General features: G+C 51.3%; 1 protein-coding gene across 2 annotated transcripts in view; it reads left to right on the forward strand.

Moving 5' to 3' along the window:
* The first annotated feature begins 4,979 nt into the window (after positions 1–4,979).
* Positions 4,980–20,138, forward strand: part of DENND2B (DENN domain containing 2B) — a 141,823-nt gene continuing 126,664 nt past the window's right edge. Inside the window, exon 1 of one of the 2 annotated variants that reach the window (XM_047752519.1) lies at positions 4,980–5,041. The gene's annotated coding sequence lies outside the window, so the exon portion shown is untranslated. Of the gene's footprint in view, positions 5,042–5,401; positions 5,420–20,138 lie in introns of those variants that run through there. The other variant, XM_047752520.1, reaches the window with a different exon arrangement.

Below are 20,138 nucleotides of genomic sequence, written 5' to 3' on the forward strand. Positions count from 1 at the left end.
TAAAAGCCCAAGGGAGGGCGAGGCCGTCCCTTTGCCCTGGCAGCTGTTTCTGAGGTCTGCCGGCCCCTGCAGGTTACAGAGGGAGGGGTTTCTGTCCAGACTGGCCCCAAATCTTCAAGCTTCTGGAGGAACATCCAGAGTGAATAAGAGGTGCTTTAGAAATGTACTTAAGATGGAGTTCCCGTCGTGGCGCAGTGGTTAACGAATCCGACTGGGAACCATGAGGTTGCGGGTTCAGTCCCTGCCCTTGCTCAGTGGGTTAACGATCCGGCGTTGCCGTGAGCTGTGGTGTAGGTTGCAGATGCGGCTTGGATCCTGCGTTGCTGTGGCTCTGGTGTAGGCTAGTGGCTACAGCTCCGATTGGACCCCTAGCCTGGGAACCTCCATATGCCGTGGGAGCGGCCCCAAAGAAATAGCAAAAAGACAAAAAAAAAAAAAAAAGCAGGATTCCATTAGGTAGTACTTGTTGAGGTTACGGATTCCTGATGAATAATTATTTTCTTTTTTAAATTTTTTTGCTTTTTAGGGCCATACTCGTGACATAGGGAGCTTTCCAGGCTAGGGGCTGAATGGGAGCAACGGCTGCCGGCCTGCACCACAGCCACAGCAACGCCAGAGCCTTAACCCACTGAGCGAGGCCAGGGATTGAACCCGCATCCTCATGGGTCCTAGTCGGGTTCCCTCACTACTGAGTCACGAACAGAACTCCAATAATTATTTTCTTTTAAAAAAAATTTTAGGATGATTTTATTTTATTTTATTTTGTCTTTTGTCGGCCACACCCATGGCATATGGAGGTTCCCAGGCTAGGGGTCGAATTGGAGCTGTAGCTGCCGGCCTACCCCACAGCCACAGCAACGCCAGATCTGAGCCGCGTCTGTGACCTACACCACAGCTCACGGCAACGCCAGATCCTTAACTCACTGAGCAAGGGCAGGGATCGAACCTGCAACCTCATGGTTCCTAGTCGGATTTTTTAACCACTGAGCCATTTTAATCTTTAGCATTTAAATTTACCTGTTTCAACAAAACATACTATCTTTATTAAAAATAAAAAACTTGGGGCGTTCCCGTTGTGGCTCAGGGGAAATGAACCCAACTAGGATGCGTCAGGATGCGGGTTTGATCCCTGGACTCGCTCAGTGGGTTAAGGATCTGGTGTTGCTGTGGCTGTGGTGTAGGCCGGCGGCTGCAGCTCCGATTCGACCCCTAGCCTGGGAACCTCCATATGCCACAGGCGTGGCCCTAAAAAAGCAAAAAAACCAAAAACCAAAAACCCATTGGAGAAGGAACTGCTATGTGCTGGGGCATATGACCTAGAAGAGGAAAAGGTCGTCTGGGCAACCACAGCCCCGTCGCCCGCCTTGCGGCTCAGCTGGCACAAGTGAGCCCTCTAATGACCACGTATCACGTTATGGGCAGAAAGGGCACTAGGGGGATTGACTGCTCCATGGGCACGAGGCCTCATTCCTGAAAGACCGCCTCCAAATCCTAACCCCTTTGTTCCTTAGAGAAAAAAAAACATGCCAACGCAAAATCCATGAACCAAAAATCCAGGCTACTCACTATGCTTAAGTAAGGATTTAAAATAGCAAAAGGAAGTAAAGCCCTTCTCCGTGACGTCAGCTGCTATTTTGGTCCTAGCGAAACAGTTGAATTATAAGTCCCTCGAAGTTAAAATGTCCAACAGCCCCTCAGCTGTATGACGTGCTGCCAGGCGTCTGTGTGGAACATAACACGTGATCAGAGGGCCCTGTGCTTCTCCCCACCCAGAGGACCAGCACGACTGCGTCTGAAGATTAGGGGACTTTCATTAGGCTGAGAGAAGACAGGACGGAGGAAGCGGCTTGGGGGCGGAGGAGCTGTTGGGGAGGATGAAAGGCAGAGCACGCATACTCTCCAAATTAGAGCCAGGATGTTTACGCTCAGATCTTGTCTGGCTCTGTGCAGAGGGGACTGAATAATGGAAGCACATGGGAAAGCGAGTCTCTGAGATCCTACAGGGAACGTCCCACGTTTCTCCTGCAAATGCTTCTCTTTGGGGCCATCTGCACATTTCTGAATATCCGTTGTGATTAAAATCCAAAGCCAGCTAATTCTAATTACTCCTCTCTCTGTTTTGTTGCTGGTATCCTTCTGAAAGCAGTTGTTTCATTCAGCTGTTTACGTATCTCTGGCCTCTGCAGGACTGTAACCTTGTGACGAGTGTTTTATTTATCTTTCATTTATTCAAAGAGAATATATTTGCTGTGCACCTTTTTCATGCTGGGCACTGTGCTAGGCACATAGGATGTAGTTTTTAGAAAGATAAACCTAGACCCTGGAGTTCCCATTGTGGCTCAGCAGTAATGAACTTAACTAATATCCATGAGGTTGTGGGTTTGATCCCTGGCCCTGCTCAGTGGCTTAAGGATCCAGTGTTGCAGTGAACTGCCGTGTAGGTTGCAGACTCAGCTCTGATCTGGAGTGGCTGTGGCTGTGGTGTAGGTCGGCAGCTGTAGCTCTGATTCGACCCCTGGCCTGGGAACCTCCATATGCTGCAGGTGCATTCCTTAAAAAAAAAAAAAAAAAAAAAGCCTCAGACCTGGGCTCAGAGCTTGCATCTCCCGTAGCACCTCGTACACATTTGGCTTTTATCAAGTGACGTGGACATTAGGTTGATGCAAATCACTACATTAACACTATTTAAAGTAGCATTAAAAACATTTCATATGTTAGTGTCTCTAATAAATCTTTGGCCAGTGTTATGATTAACTAAATAGGGGTTCCCATTGTGGCTCGGCAGGTTAAGGACTTGATGTTGTCTCTGAGGATGTAGGTTTGATCCCTGGCCTTGCTTAGTGGGCTAAGGATCTGGTGTTGCTGCAAGCTGCAGCACAGGTCACAGGTGCAGCTCGGATCCATTGTTGGCTGTGGCTGTGGCACAGGCTATAGGTGCAGCTCCAAGTTGACCCCTGGCCTGGGAACTTCCATATGCTGCAGGTGCAGCTGAAAAAGGAGAGAAACAGATTACCTAATGCCGACATCCGTGGAGTTTAGACTCAAGACTATATTTAGAAAAATTAAGGGACATTACTTTTTCTTGCTGAAAGAGGATCTCTAATTAAGGTTTTTCTTAGGAATTAAAAAAGCCCCATTCATAATTTGCAAAGCCTTGGCAAACAAAAAGAACAACTATCTGTATCTCGCTATTGCCCCCTTACTTGTCTTTAGTGCCTGTGAGAGGCCCCAGCAGCTGCCAGGGGTGAAAGGAGTTAGTATCCTGGGTCTGAATAGAGAAAATCTTTTTAAAAAACGTTATGAAGTATAGTTGAGTTCCAATGTTGCGGTAATTTCTGCTGTGGAGCAAAATGACCAGTTATACTGCATACATCCGTACTCTTTTCATATGCTTTTCCATTCCGGTTTATCACAGGATAGCGAGTAGCCCTTCCTGAGCTGCACAGCAGGACCTCGTTTATCCACCCCGTATAGGCCAGTTTGCCGCTGCTAATCCCAGACGCGCAACCCTTCTCTCCCCAACCCTCGCTACCCCTTGGCGACCACAATGGAGGAGATCTTGATGTCTTCCGCTGAGTTGGCTTTCTTCACAGGTGTCACTCGTAAGAGGAACAAGACTCTAATACAGATGCGAATAGTTCTGGAAGTGGGAAACGTAGGAACTTCCCTTCAGAGCTGGGGAGCTGCAGGTGGAGTCTGCCTAGAGCATTGTTAAATTATGTGGCTTGTGTTCGTTCCCTGAGGATTCTTCTGTGACCTCTCGTGTGGCTTGGGGAGGGTAGGGCCACACTCACTTGAGGCTGGAGAAGGCTGGAGAGGACTCAGTCCATCCAGGTGGCCTCGGTCTCCTGCAGGGTTCAAGCATGTCAGTGAACTGGAGTAGGAGAAAGTCACTGTTAGATGTTGAGTTTGGAGTGAAACGTGTTTCAGGTTGTCTAGTGTTTTCCAGTAGAAAAATGGAAACTTGGGTTTTCCTAACGTAGAACCAAGTCACAAAAGTTGACCTCTTTTTCACGCAGAGACAACTGGGTCCCATGGTGTGTAAGCCTCCTGCTAGAGAGACCTAATGTCTCCTCTGGCACCAGTATTACTGAGATAAAGTGTTAATACTGGTAATTCACATCGATGACTTTTTTGGCAAAGGAACAGCAGACCGTGAGTTTGGTTCTTGCAACTATTGCTATTGAACCATGAACAGGTTAAATTATTTCCAAGATGTATCTTAAACAGCCCATATTTTTGATGCTTGCCCTGGAGCTGAGTAAATATTCCTTTAGGATATGTGACAATTGAATTGGCTTGGCCTTAGAGTCTGTTTATGGTCATTCATACATGTTTGTTCCTTCAAAATGTAGCTAGGTTTGTGAACGTCAATTTTGTGCATTTCAGCATCCAGTTCCATCTAGAGTGATTTAGGGAATGAGCAATTAGGTGACGTGGCTTCCTAACATCCACTGAGTAGGTCCGGGTTTTGATTTTAAGTGAGTTGCATGATTCTTTTCCAAGTGGATGGTCCTACTGGGTTAACAGTTTCTTTCAGAATTCCACTGATAAGTCACAGATTCTCACTGGCCGTATTCCATTGCTGCTTCTTGCATGCCACCCTTTTCCAGTTTTTGGCTTTGTAAGCTAATGGCGTATTTTAAACAAATTCTCAGGATGCCCTTAGAAGTCTCCGCTCAGCTCAGATGCCTTGGGACTCTAGCGCTCTCAGGCTTTTCCGCTACTGCGGCCCCACCAAACGGAGCTTCTTGCGCTGCGCTTTTGGCTTTTGCAGGGCTCCCGAGCCTCGGGCTGGGAGAACGGAAAGAGCTCGTCGGTTAGTTGGCAGGCAGGCAGGCAGGCAGGCTGTAGAGGCAGCTTTTCCCAGACTCGCCCAGCTCCGGCTTTTCACGCAGACCAGCAGAGCCGCTTTTTTCCTCCAGTGATTGAAACCATCTGGACTGTAGGGGGGTCACGTGTGTATGAGAAAATGACATAAAGTTTCAGATCCCTCGTGCTTTGCTCCAGACCCAGACGAGTCTTGGTCGGAGGGTTCGAGGTGAGGGCCGGTCCAGCTGGGGGGCCACCTCCTCCTCCTCCTCCTCCTCCTGCCCCCTCCCCCTCCCCACCCCGGCGCCCTCCCAGCCCCCTCGGCGCCCTCGCCGCGCGGCTTTCTGCTTCCCTCCGCAGCCTGCGAGCTTCCCCCTCCTCCCGGCTCGGCAGCCCACCCGGTCCCGGGCGGAGGCACACCCCCTCCACGCCCCCGCCGCCCGGATCTGCGCGGCCTCCCGGCTCCCCCCCTCCAGCCCGGCGGCAGCCCCGGGCGCCGAGGCGCGCTCGCCCACCGCCCTCTCCCCGGCGCGGCTCCTCCTCCCGGCCGCGCGGCCCCAGCGAGCCCCCAGCCGCGCGAGCGCCCAGCCTGGCTGGGGGCGCCGAGGTGAGTGCGTCCCGGCCGCCGCCCCGGCGCCCCCGCCCGCTTGGCCGCCCGCGGCCCTCGCTCCCGGCCGGGCGGCCGCCGCGCCGCGCCCCGCCCCGCCCGGCCGCCGCCCTCCCGGCCCGGGTCCCGCTCCTCCCGGCCGCTCGCCGCGGGCTCCCAGCCCGGTGAGTGTCTGCGTCCCGGCGCCCGGCCTCCGGGTGGGGGCCTCCGCGGGCGCGGAGAGCTGGGCGGCTGCGGGCCCTCCGGGCGGCGGTGGCGAGCGCCGCTCTCCCGCTTCCCGGGCTGCGCCGGCGGGGGCGGGCGGCGGGCGGCGGGCGGGGCCGGGCTGCGGGGCGCCGAGCCGAGACCCCGGCCCGCCTGGCGCGGGGCTCTCGGCGGGTCCCCGATGCCGCTCGTGCCTGGTCGTTTGTGTGCGGGGTCCCTCGAGACACAGACACACACGCATTTCAAACAAAGGGAAAATAACTGCGCACGCTGTCCCTTCAGCAAATTAAACTGTGCTTACGATTGCCTGTGCTTTCCGGCCCTTCGGGTCTGGAGTGCACTGAGTATCTAAGGTGTATTATTTTTAAGTGACCCAAGGCTAAAGGAACGCACTTTAGCCAACACTTACGCTGCCTTATTAAAGAACTTAGTAGCTTGTAGAGTCGAAGACACTGGGCGTCTTCAAGTGTTTCCAAGGAGATGATGGGGTTTTCCTGGGATCGTAATGAGGATGGGTTATGATTGCTTGAACCTGAGTCAGACAGCTTCGCTGCGTGAGAGAACTCGCCTTCTTACTGCCGCATCCAGGGCTTCCTGTTATCCCCATGCAGGTGCTTCTGCTCTTTGGGCGGCAGAGTCTGGGCACTGGTAGGACGTGGCTGGCCCACCTCCAGGCTGTTTTGAGCTGTCCTTAGGTGCCCTCGCTTCAGCTGGCCGTCTCAAGGTAGGGCTGCAAGGGTAAAACCTAAGCGAGTCTAGTGGTTTTATTTTTTCTCCAAGTGTAATTCTAGAAGGTGAGTCCCAGCATTGAGGAGAGTTCAGAAAAAGGGTTTCCACAGGACCAGAAATAGTCTGGGTTCCAGAAGGCTCATCAGAGGTCGCGACCAGAATGGTCGTGGTGTGTCTCAGGCTGATTTAAGGACCGCACAAAGCAAGAGCTGAAAAAGAGTGTGTTGAGTGTGTGGAGTGGAGAAGCCTCCTTGTGCTCCGCTGGCCTGGCTTGGCGCCCCGGAAGACTTAGACCAAAGTCTTCAGGTTCGTTTACCCCCAAAATAGTATCCTTGGAAACCCCTCAAGACATGGGACAGATTTACTCACCTACAGGGGCACGGTGGTATTATCCAGTAATTGGGCCAGAGGGGCAACCGTTTTTGGTAGACAACCTCAAGGCAGCTGTATCTTCAGGGTATTTTTTACTGAACACTTAAAAATTGTGATTGGTGGAGTTCCCGTCGTGGCACAGTGGTTAACGAATCTGACTGGGAACCATGAGGTTGCAGGTTCGGTCCCTGGCCTTGCTCAGTGGGTTAAGGATCTGGCGTTGCCCTGAGCTGTGGTCTAGTTTGCAGACGCGGCTCAGATCCCACGTTGCTGTGGCTCTGGTGTAGGCCGGTGGCTACAGCTCCAATTCAACCCCTAGCCTGGGAACCTCCATGTGCCGCAGGTGTGGCCCTAGAAAAGGCAAAAAAAAAATGTGATTGGCTTGATAGTTGATTTTAAAAAAAAAAAACTTTATCCTGTAACACTGTCCAGCTTTTAAAGATTTTTGAGAAAAGAAGTGACGGGCAAAACTGTTTTTAGCAGATTAATGCGACATCTGTGTATAGGAATGTGACACGTGTCGCAGGTACCGTGCAGGATGTGGCTCTTAATTAGCAGGTTAAAGGACGTGACGTGGGCGGGATATCTGGCCGTGGGCATTCTTGCCTGGGGTTCTGCCCCCTTCGATGCCTCAGTTCACGGGGGAGAACTGGTGGCCCAGACCACGAGGCTGCCGGGGGTCAGAGAAGAGCTGGGTCCGCGTGGGTGAGCGTGGACGTGGCGTGTGCAGGTCGAGCAGCCCGACTGCTGCTCCGTCTCTTGTGTCCTCCCGGTGCTTCCCACCGCTTTGGTGACAGCCTTCGAGGGGGTGGAGGTCAGTGTTGTAATCGGGCAGAAGTCGATGTCCCATCGAGGGCCACTGCCCGGAAGATCTCGTTGAGGTTGAGATGCCCTTCCCCCCCGGCAGTCCCTTGTTTCTCCAGCAGTTTTCACACTGGGTGCTAGCGCGGTGAAAATGAGCGGAGAGTACCTTTCCCACGGACGATCCCACTTGAGGGACAATGTACATTCATTTCCCTTCTTGTTATGGAGGCGCAATAGGACGCCTTTGGGGGGTTACCATGTCCTTGGGAGGGATAGGAGAGCCAGGATTTGGAGATGTGCTGGGCTCTTTCTCCTCAGCCAGGTTTCTCACCAGTGAATCGTGTTGTTCCTAGGTACAGCTGGGGCCCTTGAATGCCGGGTTTATAGCCCTTTGATTCTCTGCAGATCACGGGCTCAGGAAGGGCAGCAGCTCGTGGAGCCTTTTGCTGGAATGTTTCCGCGTTGAAAACCGTCCAGATTTCTTGCTCTTCCTTGTGCAAACCTCCAGACCTTTCCTCTGCGCGTGTCGGCGCTCTGTAGCCTTGTTCCTCGTTGGACAAGGAGATTGCATAAAAAAATGGCAGCTGTCGGAAAAATCAAGTTCGACAACAAGAGAAAGTTTTCTTTTAATTCCTGTAAGAGCCAACCCTGTGTCTTAGTTTGTTGGTTTATTTTTTGTAGGATAAAAGAGTGCAAACCAAGATTTGCTCTTAGTTCCTTTAACAGCCTCTCGCGGGAGAGCTGGCCCTACTGATTAGGGCTTTGGTGTGTGACCTCAGTTTGGGGTTTGGACCTCTGAGGAATGTGACCTCTCAGTGCAGGGGGTCGGAGTCCAAAGATAGGGATTGAGGTTCCCGCTCTGCCCCTGATTTAGACGTGTCTGGAATTGGACGTTGGAGAAGTGTCTTAACTCCGCTATCTAGTTCTTGCAGATCAGGGAAACCCCAGGACCGGCTGAGTTGGGGTCCTGAGCAGTCTTTCGGCTCCTTATCCCATTTTGTATCTAGTATCACAGGAAGGCCATTGTTTGATCTGTAGCCCGAGGTTAGAGATGAGAAAGGAAAAGCCTCCAGGGTTTCCTGCAGAGAAGGGCAGATTTCATTGTCAGCTGACTGGTGGCCTTTTGGTGTGGATTTCTGTGAGAATGCTCTTGAGGTTCGTTTTGAGAGTCGGGGTCTCGAAAGAAGACTTTGGCAGTGCTCTTGTTTTAAATGTCAGGTATTTGGTTGCATTTTCGGCTCGTTGCTCACACAGTTGTTAATGGCTTTATGTTTGGTACGCATTTGTCATTTATGTAATTTATTAAAGGAATGATTTAGGTTTTCTGAGATAGTCAAAAGCTTACAAAAATAGGACCAGAACATCCTTTTGACACTCAGGTGTAACCTCCTAGTTTAGTAGAACCGTTTGACTGTTTTAACGTGCTCTACTCCAGATGCCCTTAAATCTCTCTCAAGAGACTTTACATCCTTTCCAGGAAATGTCTTCTGAGCTTTCCAGACTGATGCTCACAGGTTATCTCCTGGCAGTTAGCCTGAGTTTTCTTTGAGTGTTTCTCTCTCTCACCGTTTCCTCATCCCTCTTCAGTGCGGCTGGTCACCCAGCGAACGGGTTGTCTCTCCCGGGTCCTCAGTCAGCTACCAAAGGTCGTCCCTTTTGCACCTGTCCCTCCCTTCCTTTGCCCTGGCTTAAATAAGCTGAACTTGCTCTGTTTTTTTTCTTTAAGGCTTGCTTTGTAGACCTATGATTATGCTATGTTGTTTTACGCAGGAAGTCAGTATCAGAGAATGTAGGCAATTAGAGCTTTCAGATTGAAGGGAGCCTTTTGGTAATTGTGCCTTTTTTCTCCCCCGTCATAATGAGTAATTGTGGAACGTATGTAAACTCTGGAGATGAGCTTTTAAAAAAATATCACTACGAGAATTTTGCCCGAATCTTCTAAGGACTTAGGAAGAATCCAGCCTTTGCAAGATTGCACTAAAAGTAACAGACTAACCCAGTTAAGGCGTTTCTAACTGTGTGGGGATCATTTGTTTAAACCAGAATTTAGGACCCGAAGCAAATATGATGGAACTAATCCTCTGGGCCCTTCATTGCTAGCATAAGAAAGAAAACTCTCTCTAGGGACCCCTGGTGATAAAGGCCGTGTGATTAGAATATGCTGAGGACCCTTGATGGTCAGTGTTCTGGAAGCGACTTTGAGTGGACACGTGTCAGTGTTGGTGGCTTTTTGGCTTTCCTTGACGTGAAGTTGGGATCTCAGGTGTTAACTTAGCTCAGGCCAGTTTTGAATATGGATGTTTTTAGGTCATTCTCCCTTCCTCCCGACTCTTCCCTTTCCTGGAGGCTGCCTAGGGCGGAGCAGGAGTCGCCTGTGATCAAGGAGTCAGTGTCTTGGGATGTTTTGTCAGACACTGGTCTTCAAGGAAGTGCTTTGTGTCACTGTCATTCACAAGCTCTTTCTGACGTTCGGGATTTTTGAAGATCTGCTTGGGAAAAAGCACTGGCTAGTGCTTTCGAGCATCTGTCCTCTTGTTTTAATGACTTTTCTTTTTTCCATTATAGCTGGTTTACAGTGTTCTGTCAATTTCTACTGTACAGCAGAGTGACTCAGTCATACATACTTATGTATATACTCCTTTTCTCACGTTATCCTCCATCGTGTTCCATCACAAGTGACTGGATATAGTTCCCTGTGCTCTACAGCAGCACCTCGTGGCTTACCCACTCCCAGTAAGTCTGCATCTTTTAACCCCAAACTCCCAGTCCCTCCCAGTCCCTCCCCCTCGGCAACCGCAAGTCTGTTTTCCAAGTCCATGAATTTCTTGTCTATGGAAAGGTTCATTTGTGCTGTATATTAGATTCCAGATATAAGTGATAGCATATGGTATTTGTCTTTCTCTTTCTGACGGACTTCGCTTAGTATGAGAGTCACTAGTTCCATCCATGTTGCTGCAAGTGGCATTACTCTTTTTTATGGCTGAGTAGTATTCCATTGCGTATATATACGCCACTTCTTCCTAATCCAGTCATCTGTCAACGGACATTTGGGTTATTTCCATGTCTCGGCTATTGTGAATAGTGAACGTAGGGGCGAGTGTGTCTTTTTCAAGGAAAGTTTTGTCTGGATAGATGCCCAAGAGTGGGATTGCTGGGTCGTATGATGGTTCTATGTTCAGTTTTCTGAGGCACCTCCATCCTGTTTTCCACAGTGGTTGTACCGGTTTACATTCCCACCAGCAGTGTAGGAGGTTCCCTTTTCTCCACACCTTCTCCAGAAGCATCTGTTTTCTTACTGCTTTTCTTCCATGAACATGCTTAATGTTAGGTGTTTGATGAATCAATGAATGAGTAGAGATAAGAAATTAGATGCAAAGTAATTTTTGGATACCCCCTGCTTAGAGCACTGCTATGGGGAAGTGGCTGTTTATATATCACTCTGGCTTCTGCTCTGGGTGTGAGATGACCCCGGCTAAGGAGGCTCAAGTGGGTGGGTGTGTTCTAGTGAGTCACCAGGGCCTGGTCAGTTTCTTTGGCTGTTAGTCACCTGAGATTACACTTGCTGTTGCTGGTGCTGTCACTTGCATTAGAAAATGCCCACTGGGGTTAGTGGTAATGATGTTTGCTGGGAGAAGTTTTTCCTGAGAGTCTGGTCCTGCCCCTTGAGCCGGGGATGGGCTCTGGGGGCCCAGCCCGAAGGGCTTCCACCCAAACCGGAGTGACGCTAACGGCGGGATCCAGAGGGATGGCGGTTCTGAAATGTTGTGTTAGGATGGGAGGGGCATCCACGCCTCTGGCTTCTCAGTGGATGTTCGAATCTCTGCACGGAGACCTAGGAGTGAGGACAGCCAGCTCACAGCGACTAGGCAGTGCTGTATAGGGCGAGGAAGAGGGCGGAAGAATGGGATTTAGGGGTCACGTGTGGCTCATTTGAGTCCTTAATGTCCAGTGAATCAGAAATATCAGCCCAGAGCGTTTCGTTTTGCCGTTTTTTCTCCACATCCCTGTGAAGTAGACTAGAATTTAGGACCAAAGTGTTTATTCAGAGGGGGAGAGCAGTCCTGGGAGATGGGCAGAGGCTACTTTGTATCTTAGGTCATTTTTAAAATCCCTAAGGTAGCTAAGTGGTCCAAATGAGTTGGAGAGAGCTTTGCTGAGAGCTGTTGATAAAATAACATGTAGCAGCCCTTTGGCTTTCTCACTGGTCTCTAACCCTGAAATAGACACTCTGGGAGCAGTTTCTGGGCTCAGCTCTGCCCACATCCACGTTGCCTGCATAGTTCCCACGTCCTGGTCCCTGGGGGGCCAGGGCGGGTCTCGGGATCTGAGCCTCACACTTGGGTGAAGCCACATCCAGAGCTGGTCCTGGAGGTTCAGCAGTGTTTTCTGTGGTTGTCCCCAGGGCTGGGGCTGTGGGGAGGCGGGGGTGGGATGGGGAAGAAAAACAGAGGGCAGATGGCTCTGTGGAAGCGGAGTCAAGAGATACACTCTTAGAACTCTTCTTCCGCTCACTGACTTGCACCTTTGATCTGCTGGAGACGCGTCCCTTGAGGTCATTTTACACGTACGGTAACCGCCGGAAGACCCTGTGGCCCCTGGACATGGGCGGGCGGGGCGGGGCGGGGCCCTCCCAGGTGATTTTTTTGGATGTGTTCTTGGCTTATCCCCATTTTCTTTCCCTCTTTTTCACCCAGGTTTTGATACTGTTGTATCTTAAGGAATGTCTTGGGTTCAGTGTCCAGATTTTTCGGGGGCTGTGGGAACTGAGGATAGGGAGGCTGAGTGCACGTGCTGCTGGATGTGAGAGGCCTTTGTGCCTGGACAGATCTCCAGGAAGGAGGGGAGAGGAAGGTTCATCGGCCACGCGTGAGGACTGGACGCCCGGAGGGAGATGGTGTGGCAGGTGCCCTGGCCGTTGGGACCGTCGCTGCCACCATGGGCCTGACGGTTGCGTGATGGGGTTGTGCGGACGGTGTCTCCTCGTCCACGTCACTCCTTGAGGAAGGAAAAGATGTTTCCCCCAGGGCAAGTACAGTACCACTGGCTTCGAAATGTTTCGTCTTGGAGTTCCCGTCGTGGCGCAGTAGTTAAGGAATCCGACTGGGAAGCACGAGGCTGCGGGGTCGATCCTGGCCTTGCTCAGTGGGCTAAGGATCCGGCGTTGCCGTGAGCTGTGGTGTAGCTCACAGACACAGCTTGGATCCCGCGCTGCTGTGGCTGTGGTGTAGGCTGGCGGCTGCAGCTCTGATTAGACCCCTAGCCTGGGAACCTCCATATGCTGCGGGGAGCGGCCCTAGAAAAAAAGGCAGAAAGACAGAAAAAATTTGTTCCCATCTCTCTGATGTATCCACGTGTGAGTTGTGAACACCCTGGTGTGTGTCTGGCTCTACGCCAAGCGTGATGGGGACACACAGGCGTGTGGGGATAAAACCCCTCTGAACTCGGACCATGTCATTGTTGCCTAAAGAACTACAGAAAGTATCTAATTATCAAGTTTTACATTTTTACATTGTGAGTCACAGGCAGGGCTTGGGGCCCCAGGCGAGGCTGAGGACATGCAGGCTGGTGGAACAGCCTGGGGTTGGCCAAGGCCCGCGGAGGCGTCCGTGTGCCCAGGGCTCAGCTCCAGCCTCTTTCTCTCTCTCTGTGCTTTTCTTGGGCGACCTGGTGGCTCTAAAGCACTAGCCTTCGTGGCTGCTTCCTTGGGGCGGACTCGAGTCTGAGGGCTTTGCATGCATTCGTCGAACCTTCCGACAGCTTCACGTCGAGGCTCCTGTCATCCCCACGTGAGGATGCGGAAACCCAGGGACAGAGAAACGAACGTTCCCGAGGGCCCAGAGCTCCCACACGGAAAAGCCCAGAGGTGCACTCGGATCCTTGGAGACTGGATGCCAGGCTCTTAACGGTTCTGTTTCGCCTTCCAGCCGCCCTGACTCCTCTCTCCTTGTCCTTTCTCGACATCGTAACCAGAGTGGACGTTCACCGCTGACGCTGGCCCGCACGAGGCGTCCTGCCCATCACACGGGGAGGAAGAATTCGCAGTTCCCGCCGCGTCCTTGTGCGCTCTAACCCCAGCCCTTCCACCACCCTCCTCCTCCTCCCGGCTCTGCCCTTCGAGCCTCTGCCCTGCGTGCCCTGCACGCGGGCCCCTCTGCCTGAAGACGGCCGGCTGGTACCCTCTCTTCTCGTCGGTGTCGGGGCTTCCGTGCACCTCGTCCCCAGGCTTTCTCTGACCGTCCTTTGCAAACTCGTCCATCCTTAATCTTTGCTTTGTCTTCCTTCCCGAACTTACATAACACACTTGTGTGTCTTTCCCTATCTGCTTTTACAAAAATAAACACCATGAGGTTAGGGAGTTGGTCCATCTGTTTGCTGGTCTTTCCTTTTGAGAACGGGACGTAGAAAGTTTCCTTTAAACATTCGTTCAGTGACCAAGTGGTGTCGTGCGGTGGGTGTCCGTGTGTAATGTGACTGCTTGGCATGTGGGACAGGGGAGAGGAGAGGGCAGGGGAGGGATCGTGCAGGCCTAGGTCTCCCCTGACTTCACGTGTATTTTACCAAGGCTTTGCCATGATATGTGGCCAAGAAAATGCTCAGAAGATCTTGGTTGAATGAATTTGATTTGTTTTTGAATTCCAGATGGAGAAAGAAGTTCAGAAAAAGAGTCGGGTACACGAGAGTGCTTAGAGAACATTCTGGGAGGACTCGTAGACTTTGAAGGAAGGATAGATTTGGCTGCTCATAGAGGAATCCTAGCGTCATTTTTTTTTTTTTTTTCTTTTTAAAGCTGGAAGGACTATTAAGATGATCTGGTTTGGGAGTTCCCTGGTGGCCTTGTGGTTAAAGGATCCGGCATTGTCACTGCAGTGGCTCGGGTCATGGCTTTCTTGTGAGTTTGATCCCTGGACTGGGAACTTCCGCATGCCATGGGCATGGGAAAAAAAAAAATCTCGTTCCGTCTTTCCGCTCGTGGAGAGGAGGGAGATGGAGCTCGGGGCGGCAAAGGCCTTCAGCTGGTTTGTGTCAGAGCCGTGCCTGGCGTCCAGGTGTGTCGGTCCCTGCGTGGTCCGCTGTCCTCTCCGCGCTGTGAGAGCGAGACTGCGGTGGACATCGGGTCCTCCCGGTTGACCAGAGGTTTGTGTGCGAGATGCGGGGGAGCCGGGGAGCCGGGCCAGGCGAGGACCGGACCCTGGGGAGTCCTGATGTCGTGGCGGGGAGGAATGTGAGGATGCCTCAAGTCGTGGTCTGTCTTTTCTCCCCAGTGAAGGCGACGTGAGGGGCAGCGTGGAAAACGGATTGGAGTCGAGCAAGAAACTGGAGCCTCGGAGGATTGCAGGCCCTCGTAGCAACCGAGGTATTAGTGTGGTGAGGGGCCTAGCAGCATTTCAGCCTGTTTTCTGGTTTGGGAAATGGGGACGTTTGAAGATGACAGAAGATTCTTTGGTAAAGCCGGTGTCTCCAGGTTTCTAAGAGAGGCGGGAGTAAGAAGCCCTCGGCTCTTCCCCTCATTCTGTATGTGGCCATAAATGACAGTTTAGCGTCCAAGTGGTAATTGCTCTTAAGGAAGCCGGGCCAGCTTAGGAAAGCAGGGATAGGAGAAATCCCCGTGGAGGAGAAACGCTGATGAGGATTCGAGGGCCGAAGGGGCAGCTTCAGAGGGGGCCAAGCGGGTCAGGCACCCGGCGACCCCACCCTCCACCTGCTTCTCTTTTTAGGACGCAAGAAGCTGATGGAGCTAAGACCTGGCTCTCGGGCCTACAAATGCTTTGGGGTGGCTTGTGCTGAAGGCCAGGCCCAGGCATGGAGTCCACACCACTTTTCAGCCAGAGCTGTAGGGAGTAGAGGGATACAGCCCTTCTAGGCCAGGGAATTGGCACGGGGTGGGATGCTTTAACAGCTTCTCCATCTTCGGGAACCTTTTTCCATCTCAAAGGGAAAACTTTAAAAGTCAGCAAGAAAGGGAGAACACAGAGCTTCAAATAATGGCTCATACCGGGTCGGAGACTTTGCGTTGCAGAGAACGTCCTGGCGCGTTTAAATTCAGCAGGTGCTTAATGAGCAGGACCAGTGTTTTGGTCACACTGTTGGCATTCGAGTGTATCAACATTTGATGCTACTCTGCACTAAGGTCTGAAAGCCCCTAAGGTCGCCCGGCTCAGTCCACAAGCCCTTAGTTCCGGGGTTCCCCGAAGCGGGGTTCCCTTGTTGAGTGTTTGCCGCGTGACAGGCAATCTGCTGAAGGCTCAGGCAGTTTTGCGGAGCATGAGAACCGAGGAGGTCCTCGGCTGGGTGACTGGGATTTTCCCCGTCCATCTGGCGGCTTCCAGTTTGCTGGGATTCCCGGCCAAAGGCGAGTGTGGGCCTCTCGGTGTAAGCCCTGCATTTGTTCTGCCCACAGCGGCCCCCTCCCCCCTCCCCTCTGTCCTGGGGCCCGACTTTAAATTGCAGAGAAATGAAAATTGGCTTCTTTGCATTACATTTGGGAAGGACAGCCTTTCCTGATGAAAGCTCTAAGTTTGAAATCTCAGGAAGAGCCTTCTCCAAGGGGTCTTTTTTCTTTCCTCGGAAGGTTGCTTTGCCTGCCCTGTGATACAGGGCACGTGGGGCTCAGTATTTCTCAGGCTCTTCCCCTCTGCCTGCTTTGCTGGCTCTTTGGGGATGCTGGCAGGGGCATGTGTCTTGTTTTCTTAGAATGAATGACACGAAGTAGAGGGAGGCAGTCCTGCTGAATTTTCCCATCACTTGGGAAGCAGCCACTCAGAGCAGAGGACGGAGGCAGAAGAGGGTGTTTCATTGACCCTTCGCATTGCCGTCTGGAGTGAGGTTGTTTTTCCCTCTTGGGCTTGGCATCTGGAACCAGCCTGTACACGGTTTGAGGTTTGCTTGCTTCATGTCTGTGGGCTCCTTTAATAGAAAACTACGGAATATAAAATTATCTTTATCTTCAACTTTAAATTGGTGCCTTTGAAAACATACTGTTGTGCATTGTAGTACATTATAAAAACTTTAAAGCTTCACTTTCCCAACACCTGGATATCACCACTGTCTGGTGCACCCTCTTCTAGAACTTTCTCTAAGCTTCTGTGGACATATTTGTAGTCTCCTTTTTTTTTTTTTTGGGTCTTTCTGTCTTTTTCTAGTGCCACACCCACGGCATATGGAGGTTCCCAGGCTAGGGGTTGAATCGGAGCTGTAGCTGCGATTACACTACACCACAGCCACAGCAACTCGGGATCCGAGCCGCGTCTGCAACCTACACCACAGCTCACGGCAACGCCGGATCCTTAACCCACGGAGCAAGTCCAGGGATTGAACCCACAACCTCATGGTTCCTAGTCAGATTCGTTAACCACTGAGCCACAACGGGAACTCCTCCTTTTTTTTTTTTTTTAAACCAAAACAAGATCATACTCTACATGCTATATTTCATTCTGCTTTTTAAAAAATGATCTCCTTTTGCTGTTCAGTGAATTTGCTTTAACACCCAAACCGTGTCTCAGAGTTCCGCACTGACCCCCAAGTATCCTGTCGTTTTTTCCATACCGACATTGCACGTTACCCCACATTAAATGTGGTTTTTATGTTCCCTGAACTTCTTTTAATCTAGTCCAGTGAGTCCTTTTGTCAGATATTATCTAGTTGAAGAATTGTGCTTAATAGATTCCTTTGATTGAGTACTGACTCTGTGACCTGCGCATCAAATGTCTCCTTAGTTAAGCCTCATGACGGCGCGAAGGAGCGTGTTGTATGATTCTTTTTCTTTGTGTGCTCTCTTCCTGTGAGATGTCAGGTCTCCCCAGGGCCTCAGCTGTTTATGTCAGAGGCCACATCGCCTGTGTCTCAGTGGTCCCCTTAAGAGCATGAGCTCTTAAGCAGATGGCCTGGGGTCACATTCTGTTGCCTCTTATTTTGTCTGATGCCAGGCAGGTAATTTATCTTCGCGGTGCCTCAGTCTCCTGATCTGTGAGATGCCCTGGGAACAGTGCCTACCTCCTAAGGTTCCCGCGAGGGGCAGTCAGTTCCTGCGTGTGAAGTGCTCAGAAGACGAGCTGGCACGTGGTCGGTGTGTCTCATGAGTGTCGCTGGACAGCCAGGCACCCCCCGAACCCCAGACCCTCCCTCGCCGGGCGTAGCCTGGCCAGCTGCCCTCTGCCCTCCAGCCTGTCCGGCTCCTTTGCGGAGTCACCTGGACTCCCCCCCCCTTTCTCGGTCGCCGTGCTCCGGCAGCCTTGCCCGTCCCATTTCCCAAAAGCCTCCTTGCTGTCTTGCTGCCTCCAGCCCGTTTAAAGTCCTGGAAGGCGGCTTGAATGTCTCGGAATGTTCCTCAGTCAGTCTCCCAGGCTTCTCCCAAGAGCGCGTTCCCAATACAGTTACCGTTCTTCCTTGCTCAGGACTCTCTTACAACACGCAGCCAAGTGTGCACATAGGAAGCATGGAACTTCGTGGACTCGATCGTGGGCTGTGTCTGCCATGTGACTCTGCCCCTCAGATCACGACGCGAGCGTCCCCAGCAGCCCACAGGGTGCCTTTTCTTTTCCTGGGTGGCTTCTGGGTCCTCGCCCTAACCTCTCTCCCATTTGTGTGCCCCTTTTGGGGGGCTACACCTGTGGCATGTGGAAGTTCCTGGGCCAGGGATCGAACCCATCCCACGGCAGCAACTTGGCCCGCTGCAGTGACAACGCTAGATCCTTAACCCACTGTGCCACAAGGGAGCTCCTCTCTTGCCTTTTCTGATCTTCCTATAAGTGAATCACAAAAGCTTTTTATTGAATCTTCTTTGGTGGGGTGATCCCAACTCATCTAGCAGCTCGTTGAAAAATCTTTGTCGTCTGGCTTTTGCTTCCCTTCACCCCTGGCCCCTCCCGGCCTGAGAGGCGCGTAAGTTTCCGACTCAGGCTTTGCTCGCTTGCGGTTTTTGCACTTGCTCTTTTCTTGGCTTCTGACTTCATTCCCTGGCAAGTTCATCCTTCCAAACTCATCTCCAGACAGAGTCCAGCCCTGCCGTGTGCTTCGGAGGCATGATTGTTACACGTAGTTACTTCTTTACACGTCTTTCTCCTCTGTTCACCACTTTCAAGAGCCCATGGATGGGGTACGAACCCTATTTATCTGAGTTTTATACAAGTAATTCATATTCTTTCCAGAAAAGTTAGAAAACAAAGACTAAAAAAATCACCCCTCGTCCCACCATACAGAGATGACCCTTGTATACTTTTCATGCCAGAATTTGTACCAACACTGTGACATAAATAAACGAACAGTCGCGAGATCTAAGTCCCCACTTCAACACGTTGTTTGCATTTGGTTTCCTACCTGTTGTTTCTGTTCTAAAAACACCGTGATAACGTCCTGCCGCGTGTGTGGTTTTTTGGAGGATACGTTCACAGACATGAGCGGGTCGGTGAGGAGAGGAACGTGCTCAGAGGATTTGAGGCATTTAGCTAAACTGCCCTCCGGAAAGCCCTTCCGGTGGGTACACTTGCCCGGGGTGAGTGCGGGCCTGGCTTTAGCCGTTCCTGCCTGACGAAGAGGATGATGGCAGCATCTGCAAATCCGATGAGGTGAAAGTGGTGTTGCATTGTTGTCTTATTTGGCGTTGTGTGCTGGCTCCTGAGGCTGTGTATTTCCTCACGTGTTTGGTGCCATTTAATTTATATTTCTTTTGTAATTTACATGTTCATGGTTTTACATTTTATTCTTATTGATTTGCCAACTCAAAATGATTTGATGGGAGTTCCTGTCGTGACTCGGTGGTTGACGAGTCCGACTAGGAGCCATGAGGTTGCGGGTTCAATCCCTGGCCTTGCTCGGTGGGTTAAGGATCCGGCGTTGCCGTGAGCTGTGGTGTAGGTCGCAGAGGCGGCTTGGATCCCGCGGTGTTGCTGTGGCTCTGGCGTAGGCCGGCGGCTACAGCTCCGATTCAACCCCTAGCCTGGGAACCTCCATATGCCGCGGGAGCAGCCCCAGAAATGGCAAAAAGACAATAAATAAAATAAAATGATTTGATGTAGTGAAGATTCTTGGTCTTTTAACAAAACTTTTTACCTGTAGTGTAATTTCTTAGAAGGATCTTCCTTTAGCAAGATTAGTAAATATTCATTATATATTCTCCTAACTTGTTTATGCTGTTAGGTTTTGCATTTTAAGATTGACTCAACCCGGAATTTGCTCTGTTGTGAAATAGTAATGATAGCTACCATTCTCGGGTGCAGGTCGTGTGCCAGGCGCTGATTCCCGGCGCCTGCTTCTATTGGATGACTCATTTAGTGCTTTGGGCAACCCTGTGATGTGGGCATTGTTGTTTTCGCTGTTGGAGTTACTGCGAATGGACTAAAGGTTGTCCAGCTAGCAAAAATAGAATTCAAGTTCAGGTGGTTGAATCCTGGAGCCCCTGCTCTTAACGACTCTGCTGTTTTTGCGCACAGGGATTGTCTTACTGTTACTTGTTGAGGAAACCATTCTTTCCTCACTGCTTTGAAAATGCCAGTTTTAATCATATGCTAAATTCATAGGTATGTTTAGGTGTGTCTCTAGACTTTTGCTCCCTGGAGCGGTCCTGGTGGTGATGCGACACTGTTTTAATCTGCGTAGCTTAAAGACTGTACGGGCC

This window comes from Phacochoerus africanus, chromosome 11 (genome assembly GCF_016906955.1).
Source record: "Phacochoerus africanus isolate WHEZ1 chromosome 11, ROS_Pafr_v1, whole genome shotgun sequence".
In the NCBI taxonomy this organism is placed as follows: domain Eukaryota; kingdom Metazoa; phylum Chordata; class Mammalia; order Artiodactyla; family Suidae; genus Phacochoerus; species Phacochoerus africanus.